This window comes from Triticum urartu, chromosome 3, assembly GCF_003073215.2.
Source record: "Triticum urartu cultivar G1812 chromosome 3, Tu2.1, whole genome shotgun sequence".
Taxonomy (NCBI): domain Eukaryota; kingdom Viridiplantae; phylum Streptophyta; class Magnoliopsida; order Poales; family Poaceae; genus Triticum; species Triticum urartu.
In genome coordinates this window covers 722981121-722990627 of record NC_053024.1, presented here as the reverse complement: position 1 = coordinate 722990627, position 9507 = coordinate 722981121, and the positions used below count along the sequence as shown (strand labels likewise).

General features: G+C 45.6%; 1 pseudogene; it reads left to right on the top strand.

Annotated features, from left to right (window-relative positions):
* Positions 1-6405: 6405 nt before the first annotated feature.
* Positions 6406-8607, top strand: LOC125546223 (annotated as a pseudogene).
* The last annotated feature ends 900 nt before the right edge of the window (positions 8608-9507 follow it).

Below are 9507 nucleotides of genomic sequence, written 5' to 3'. Positions count from 1 at the left end.
TCATTATCGATGTCACCTTGTGTTGCATTTCCACCGATCTCTTTGACTTCTTATTTGGAATTTCATTGTATTTGCGGTTCTTCCACTTCTAAACATCTCCACTCTCTGTCCAACAGTGGTGCAAATTGAATCTCTTGCCTTTCCTTGAACATTTTCCCTTGCATTTTCCTCGGCCCTTAAACAATTCTTGAGCAATGTTGAGCTACATACCACAAGTGAGAAAAGAAGTTAGCCACCAATCCATACATGATATGAAAAAATAATGGACGAATGCAAACAAACAATCATCTTATCGTTGGTATTTGTGCCCCTCGGGTTCATACAGTCAACTTGTGCCAGGCATACCAAACACTATTGGCATTCCGATGATATTGTTTGCCATCGACGTTGGTGCAAAATTTCCAATAGATACATGCCACTAGTATTGCGTGCCATGAAGTACTTAGAGATACACTTCCTATAACTTGGCATTGGTTGCTCGACACGGATGAGCGGTTCAAAACCAACCTTCTTTCACACGTCACAGAACATTTTTTTCCTCTTTGGTAGTGTAATTCCCACCTCTCCCCTTGGAACTGCATCAACAAAGTACTCTTCTTCCATGTCAAGAACGTGCTTTTCTTGCAATGCATATTCTTGAAAGGGAATTTCTTGGGATATAAAATCTTTTTATAGAAAATTTTGAGATGCAACACAAGTATATTGCAAAAAGGATTTTGCACTACATACATCAAATTTGAATAAAATACACTCACATCACATCATAATTGCCTACAAAATGTATCCCATTAAAATCAATGGGAAAAACGGAAAATATTTTTTTACCTCCTAGGCATTTCACCGCACACGTTGGGGACACCTAGTGGCGGGGCTAAGTTTAGAAAATGGGTGTACAAAGTTCAATATTAGTATTATCCCAGTTAATTAGAATGGACTAATATATACACAATACTAGCATTAAGATTGCAGCCGTGTGTTTTCGGGGTTAGAACGAAAATTAATGCGTGCACATCCTCCGCCCATGGGGACACCTGCAGTTGTGGTGACGAGTGACAACGGATTGTTCTCGTGTGGTGGTGGGCAAAGAGGTGGATAGGGCCTAGGCGGTGTCGGGGGAGCCACTATCACCATGGAAGGCATCGTCGGTGGCGGGGCCATCGCCATTGTCGCCACCTTCTTCTTTGCCCGAGCAGTAGCTGTGGCTGATGGATCCTGCGGCGACCTCTTCTCCGAGACCTTGTTGGTGTGCAGGGGAGCTTTGGCGGTGATGGCGGAGTCCTTTGTCGCTTCCCCGCCGACCACGGCGGTTGTTTGTGGCGTCACAAGGCATTGGCACCGGACGACCTTTGGGTTGTTGGCACCAACGCGAGAACCACGGGAGGGATTGTTGCTGGTGCGACGGGAGCGGCAGTGATTTTAACAAGGTTCTATACTTGTGGGAAAAGGAGGGGCACTAGGGCTTTGAAATACAACAAGGCGTTCCAAGATTGCTTGATGGACTGTGCATTCGAGGATCTGCGTTATAATGGTGATGCGTTCACAAGGAGCCCGCATGACCTTGTATATGATAGCTTAAAAAGTCTTCATGCATGTGCTCCTAAGAACCCGCACCCTAAAGTCATAGTCATCGCCGTTGAACCTTAATCTATCTGAAGCTCTTGACTCTAGTTTTATTTACCAGAGTGTTTCATGGTGGTGAGGCGCCCGGACCCCTACTCTTAATCAATGTGGGTTGTGAGATCGATTCTACATCCATTGTGATGGTACTCTGGCTGGCCCTTATGATGCCATTTATCAGACAAGTGGGTTGTGTTCATTTTATCCATTAGAGGATACTTTAATTACCACATGTTCCAATACTTTTGAATTTTCAATAAACATTGAAAACACCCTAACTTACTTTTAATTTATTTTCCTCTAGGCCCCAAAAGTTACTCTCAAGAAGCATATCAGAAATGTGAGCATCTCGGTCAAAAAATCATGAGATGTCCAGTACCATCCAGCGTGATAATAACCACGCAAGAGCACGTCAAAGCCTCAAAGCGCTGTTCACTGACATCGAGTATATATCATCTAGAAAAACGCTGGGGAGCTGCAACAAGCACTCACCCTTCATGTGGTACACGCTAAACTAGAAGTGATACTTCGGCATCCACACACAAAGAAAAAACGAGAAGTGCCTAAGTAATTTTCATCATCTTAGGAGTCACACTCTAGTACTGCATTAATTAGTACTCCCTCCGTTTCATAATGTAAGACATTTTCACACTAGTATAATGTCAAAAAACATCTTACATTATGAGACGAAGGGAGTACGTAATTTTAATGCAGATCTCAACATATGCCGTAACTAGCCTAGCAGTCACACTCATCGATCAGAGTGCATTCGCTGCTGGATGGACGATCACATCCGGTTCATCCCGTGGCTAAATTTCGTGTTTTGACTTTTTTTTAAACTTAGTCCAGATTTGATCCTAATTTGTAAAAATTTCAGGATCCAACCCTTTTCTTACCGTCGGAGTCTTATAACAGCCTACCGCCAAGGCTTCTAGCGATAGGTTTGCATGCCCTATCGTAAATTTTTTCTAAGTATGAAACACAATGCATGCTCGTGCCTACCGCCGGTCACCTTGGCGGTAGGGTTGTACATGCTACCGCCAGCCTGTTTGATGATAGAGGTGTTTCCTACCGCCAAGGACCCTGACGGTATGCTGTTACACCCTACCGCCATGGACCCTGGCGATAGCAAAAAAGTCAGATCTCGAAATTTTTACAAACTAAGGTTAGATTTGGACTAAGTTTCAGAAAATGGTCAAAATACGAAATTTTGCTTCATCCCGTCGTCGGCCGTCCCATGTACGTACACGTGTGGTGTGACCGTGTGAGAGTGATCTTCTCACTTCTGAGTAGGTGTGCTCTCCGTGTACGGGTGGGATTCTGGACCATGTGCGAGTAGAAATCATGACCACTTGCCAAGTAACCCGCAATGTTCTATTTTGGGTGCATATACTATCTAGGTCAGGGAGCTCAGCCACGACGGAAAACAAGTCGACTAGACAGAAGCACTCCGAGCTTCTTTTGCAAGTATATGACACCGATGTTTTTTTTTTGTGCACGTCGATGGATCCATTGATCACTTTGATGCTCGGCCGGTGGCTAAGGGATTCAAGCAACAATATGTTATGAGTTATGAGGATATATGCACTTAGTCCAATGGTCAAGCCAGTGCCAATTCAGCTAGTTTTATCTATTTCCATCTCATAAAATTGAGTATATGATAGTTCGTCATGTACAACATGTTTCTGTTGGAAATATTAGCACTTTTCCGACTAATCTAATTCACGAGTAAGCAGTAAATATAGCAAATACGGTATGCATCTCATATCGATATTTAAACATGTGAGCACGTACTGTACAAAGAATCAAAACATCTATGGACAACATATATACAGCCAACACATGAATGAGCAGATAGAGGATGAATGAATCATACCCTCCACTTGGCTAGGCCAACGCGGCGACGGCAGCAGCAGCCTCGGCATCAGCCAAGGCCTTCTTCTTGGCGACTTCGTCGTCAGCCATGGAGTCAATGTAGAGAAAGTAGTGGAAGCATAGGCGGACGAAGACCGGGACGGATCGGGGGCAGTCGCGTAGAGACGCTCCCCAAAAACCTTATTACCGTTCTCTCGGGCAGGATCTCGAACGACAGGGTCCGGAGGCACCTGCTCTCCCGACCAAATATGCACGCGACCGTCGGGATGGGGTCGCCGGAGGTAGCACAGAGTGAGGAACAGTATATGACGGCTAGGTTACGCGAGAGGGAGTGAGTGAACTGAACTAGGGTTCACTTCACTGGCCAGCGCCTTCTTAATAGGCCACCAGGTAGATGGCCCTGGGCCAGGCCCACGACCGAGTCCGTGAACAGCCCACGGTCCAATGTCAGTGGCGCTTCCGTAAGACTCGTTAAATAATTAATAATTAATTAACCATTCCTGAGCGGCAAAAATAAGCTTCAGCTCGGCTCATTCCCACAACCTGCGGCATGCGCGCGCGTCCTGATGAGGCGAGGCGGGCGGCGGAGAAGGAGGAGCGCGCGTGTACAACTCCTATTCTCAGGCTTCCAATAGCAAGTGGTAGAGCAGCCCTTATAAAGAGGTCTCACTCTTCTTACTGTAGCAGCATGGGACTAAACTTCTCACACTTTCCACCACTTGCCGTACACAAGCATGGGCCTTAGAGATTAACCATGGATTATTGTCTTATATGGGTCTAAGCCCATCCATAATCCATCAACCCCCACCAGATCTCGAGGCACATAAGTTTGTTAACCGTTCCAAACAATGTTTGATATATAGACTAAGATTAGCTACTTTGCTTCTTTAGCTGCTCCAATTAGGAACCAATCCTCTGAGTGATTTATCCTCTTAAAATTATTACTATTCATTTCGGGGGCAAGTGCAAGCAGTATCAGATTTTAGAGAACACTGCACATCATAGCATGAAGTAGTTACTATTTACCTCCATGTCCTGGTCTTTCCAGTTGGCAGCTATACAATGCATCTTTGCTACCATAGTTGCTTTATAAAACCAATGTATGCTATTATCAAATGATCACATTACTTTCGTTTAGTCTATCATAGTACCATGTAATGGGTATAAGTATCTATTAAGGGCGTGTTCTGAAACCTCCCAGCTTCTCTAAAACTTCTCAAATCTGGCTTCTCATGTGGCTTCTCACTTCATGTGACGACCGAGAAATCGTTCGGCATGACAACTTCTATATTTGGTCGCTCTACCAGGCCTCCGGCCCATTTAAGCGCATGTGGCCCAGTCTATCCGGGAAATTGTTCAGCCCGTCCGCTCCCAGCATCCATCTTCCTGTGCATCTCCCCGTGCATCTAGTCGTGCACGAGAAAAATATATCAGGGAGAGAAACAGAATGAGCGAACCGGTACGCTAGGGACTCACTTGGCGGTGGCATATGGTTGTAGTATGTCTCAACTCCCACTTCTTCAATTTTCAGAGCTGGAAAAGGCTAGCTTCTCAGTTTCCTCCGTCTTTACACTACGCGGGCAACTGGCTTTTTGATTCTGAACTCTGCGGAGACAAAGCGTTCGGCTCAGCTCCAATCGTGGAGTTGGAGAAGCTGGCTGCCAGAGCGTTGCCGAACACGCCCTAAGTTGGTTTTAAATCAATCACGTATGCATGGTTTGAATACTCGGCTCACTCTCGCCTTTTGTGCCATGGGTGTAACGGGTCATCTAGTATAGGAAAGGCTAAAGAAGACCAACTATTAAGCTAAACAGGCTAACGAGCTTCTCTATCTATATTAGGTATAGGGAGAACAAGTCTATGGATCCATGGCCACAACTTAATTAGCTAGCTCCTCCTTAATTGCCTGCCTATAAAATTGGACATCCACACAGAAGTATAAGCAGTCAGGCATACATGTATGGGCTGCTATCTAGATGTATATATAAGAAGGGTAACACTAGCTAGCCAATTCGCTCGCTTGCTGCAATGTACACCCACCCACTTGACCAAATCAACCGTCCATCCATTTCATCCATCATCGCCATGGCCATGTCGTTGCCTTAAACCTACATCTTGGCTCTTCTTGCCGTCATCCTCACCCCATATGTCCAACCAGAACCAGAACCCGGCCTGAGCGTGAAGGTTGGAAACCCAACATAGGCGACCGCTTCGGCCCAATTTCAGTGCAGTCATCTGTTCCTAGCCAAGCTGGAGGCCAGGACGCCGAAGGTGAAGGATGTAATTGGAATGTCGATCCAGGTGGGCGCCAAGGCGGCAGTGGAGGCGGCCGCCAAGAAACCGTCCAGATGCATCGTCGACTGCCTCGACAGCCTTGCCTCCACATGGAGCGAAACAAGAAGCTTCCTACTCGCTCCCATTGCATGTCACTGAGCCGTTATTAATGAAATATCCATAAGAATCAGTAAGAAGAAATATGAAAAACGACGGAACAAATCACGGTGAAGGGCATTTCGTTGATGTCCTTCACCTCCGGCATCCTGACATCCAGGTTGGTTATTAACAAATTTGGCTGAAGCGGTCGTGCTTGTAGCATTGATGGCGTCCAAGGTTCTGGTTCTGGTTTGGACACCAGGGGTGATGACGATGGCAAAAAAGGTTTAAGGCAACAACATGTCCATGGTGGTGCTGGATGGAATTGATGGACGGATGATTTGGTCTGGTGGGTGGGTGTACATTGCATAGCGAGCGAAATTTTTGAGTCGATTTGATTTTTTTGGCAAATTTTCAGTCGATTTGATGATTAATATTTTTTGAGTTGATTTGATGATTAATATTTTTTTGAGTCGATTTGATGATTAATAAGGCGTGTAACATTTGGAGGCCCATCCATCTGCAGAGCCCATCGTAGAAGCCGTACAAGAGACACCCATTTGCCTGGCAAAGAAAAAAGGTTGAGCATTTTGTAGATCCCCAATTCCCCCGCCGGCCAGCCCGATGCCGCCGCCGCATCCAGCACCGCCGCCGGAGACGCCGATCTTCCAAACCCCAGACGAGCTCCTCCGCGACATCTTCCTCCGTCTCCCCACTGCTGCCGACCTAGCCCGCGCCTCCGCGGCGTGCCCCTCCTTCCGCCGTCTCATCACCGACCACGCCTTCCTCCGTCGCTACCGCGCCCTCCACCCGCCGCCTCTCATCGGCGCGTTCGACGACGACGCCTTCATCCCGGCCCAGCCGCCGCACCCCTCCGCCTTCGCCGCCCGCGCCTTCGCCGGCTTCGACTTCTCCTGCTCCTCCTTCCTCCCCTCCACCGCCGGACGTACCTGGAGCGCGATTGACTTCTTGGACGGACGCGCCCTCCTCGACGGCGCCCCAGTCCCAGGCAAAGGCGGCAGCTCTCATCTGCGCTATTTTTCGGTAAGGGACCTCGCTGTGTGCGACCCCGTGCACCGCCGCTACATCCTGCTGCCCGCCGTCCCCGGCGACCTGAAAGCGCTGGTCAGTGAACCGGACCTCCTCCGTCTGGAGACTTTCCTTGGTCCCGGCGATGATGGGGAGGACCCGTTATCATTCAGGGTCATGTGCTTTGTGCAATGCAGAATGAATATTGCTGCTTCTCGTCTTCTCCTCTTTGGATTGGCAGTGGCATTCTCTTCCATTTGACCTGTGGAGTGCTCAGGCTACGTCTGATCCACTTGAACACCCCAAGGATGGGCTCTCAGATCGTCAGTTCGTCCACGGATGCTTCTGTTGGCGTTTTGCCCTCCTGAACAAGTTGATTCTGCTTGATACACGCGCCATGGAGTTCTCTGCTGTCAACCTACCACCTGAACAAGGATGGAGCAGCAATTTCGTCATTGTTGAGGCAGCAGAAGGAATGCTCGGAATGCTCGCTGAAGTCTATGACAGGGGTAACATGTATGAACCATGTTGGCTGAGGTATTCCATTCTGAGAAATAACCAATGGCACTTGGAGAAGGTCATCCCGTTGCCGGAATGCATCATGTTGTTCTGCTTGGTGTAGGCGGGGGATACCTGCTCATAGGAGCGATGTACATCACATCTTCAGGAGAGGAGGGTGATGTTTGGGTTATTTTCGGTGGACGTCAAGACGTTGCGGGTTGAGTTGTTCGCTGAGCTTAGCAAAATCATCTTATCTGGTCGACTATATGCTGGTTTCCCACCATCATTATGTGCACCAACTATATGAAGTGGTGAGCATGTTATCTGCTTAATTTTATTTAACATGGTCCCAGTGTTACACAGCAAAGATATATGATTCAGGTATTTATTTCATGATGATTTGCTTTTCCACTCTGCCTAGTTTGATAATAGTTCATTACTGTTAAATATTGTTAGTAATCCAGAGTTGCTATTGGCCTTGAAATTTCTACTACATGAGTTGGTCGAGTTGTTCAAGTCATTTCCAAGTTCCAGTTTCTATTTTGGCATATAACCTGTGTATGAGTCGAAATCATCTAATTACAACAGCCCCATGTTTCTGCTCTGAACAGCAGTTCTAGCAGTTTGTTTTTATGTGATTACAATCCACTACAGATTACTCCATAAATCAGTAGTATACAGCAGCCCGAAGGGGAAAAGTTGATTTTCGGTTGTCTGTTGATTTTCTGCTGTTGAACTGCTAAACAGGAAGGAGGAGGTCACATATAGTATTATTACATCTGTTCTGCATAAGTAACTTTATTCTTATAGACAAAAGAAAAACAAGACATGCAACAACAAAAGAGTTGTATACATGGATGCACCACTGAGCTTTTGGTTTGGTTTTGTCCATATGGTAAGTTCATTTCGTTTCATCTATCCACAGGTGCTGATGCGGTGTGGAAGAAAGAGTTGATTTCCTCTGAGAGCGCATCGTGGTGTAGGAAGAGAAAGTGTGATGTGCAGATTAGATGCACTTTCGCTTGTCGACAGTGAAGCGCGGATTGGATGTATTGTTTGCTTGTTCAGTGCGGACGCCCTATCGAGCGCTATGATGTGTGCCCGGTTACAGTGTTTGAAGCCTGTTACGATCTCTGAACTTTTTTGTGTTATTGCAGTGTCGATCGACTTCTTTAAGAAGGGGGTGTGCCGTGTGCCCTGCTTGGTTGGATACATGCAGTACTGTGTGTGTAACTGGATGAAATGATTTGTCCTCTTGGTTGAAATGGCGCTGGTTTCCTGTGCTCGGTCTGGAGAGGGGCTGGTCAGTATCCACACCGGCGTAATCGGTGCCGTCGGTGACCAGCACCTCATCGGCGTCGCCCTCGATCTTCGAAAAGACGACTACAACAGAGGAGCTCCTTGGTCCATCACAGTGACCTGTGGTCCCGTTGCACAGCACGTCGGCATCTCGCTTTGCACGCCTCCTACCTTATACTACTATATCTCTGAGTCTAACAACAAAATCGATTGTGTAACATGTGTCGCTTGGCGCGAGAAGGAGCGTGCGCTATAAATGGGCTGCCCCGGGTTAGTTCGTCCTTTCCCTTGTTTTTTTTCCTTTGTTCTTTTGTATACTTTTGTTCTTATTTTCGAAATTATTGTAAATAAATACGTTCCAAAAAATAAAAATAATTTGAAGAAGTCGTGAATCTGAGAAAATGTCAATGCAATAAAAAAATTTAGGCTAAAAAAATACAGGTGGTTTTGTAGTATACAAAAATGTAGAAAGCATACAAAAAAATGTTTGTGACATTTTAAAAATGTTCACGTGTTTCAATATATGTCATTAAAAAAATGTTAGTCATGTATTTGAAAAATGTTAAACGTGTATAAAAATATATTATTAATTTATACAAAAAATGTATGAATGTGTATGGAAAAAGTCGACATTAAAATACCTTAATCATGTATTTGTTTTCCTAATGTATATAAAAATGAACAATGTGTATGAAAAAATTAGATATTAAAACATATATTTGAAAATATGTTAATCATGTATTTGAAAAATGTTAAATATGAACAAAAAATGTAGCATGTGTTGCAGAAAAAGGAAAAAAATGAAAAAAAAGT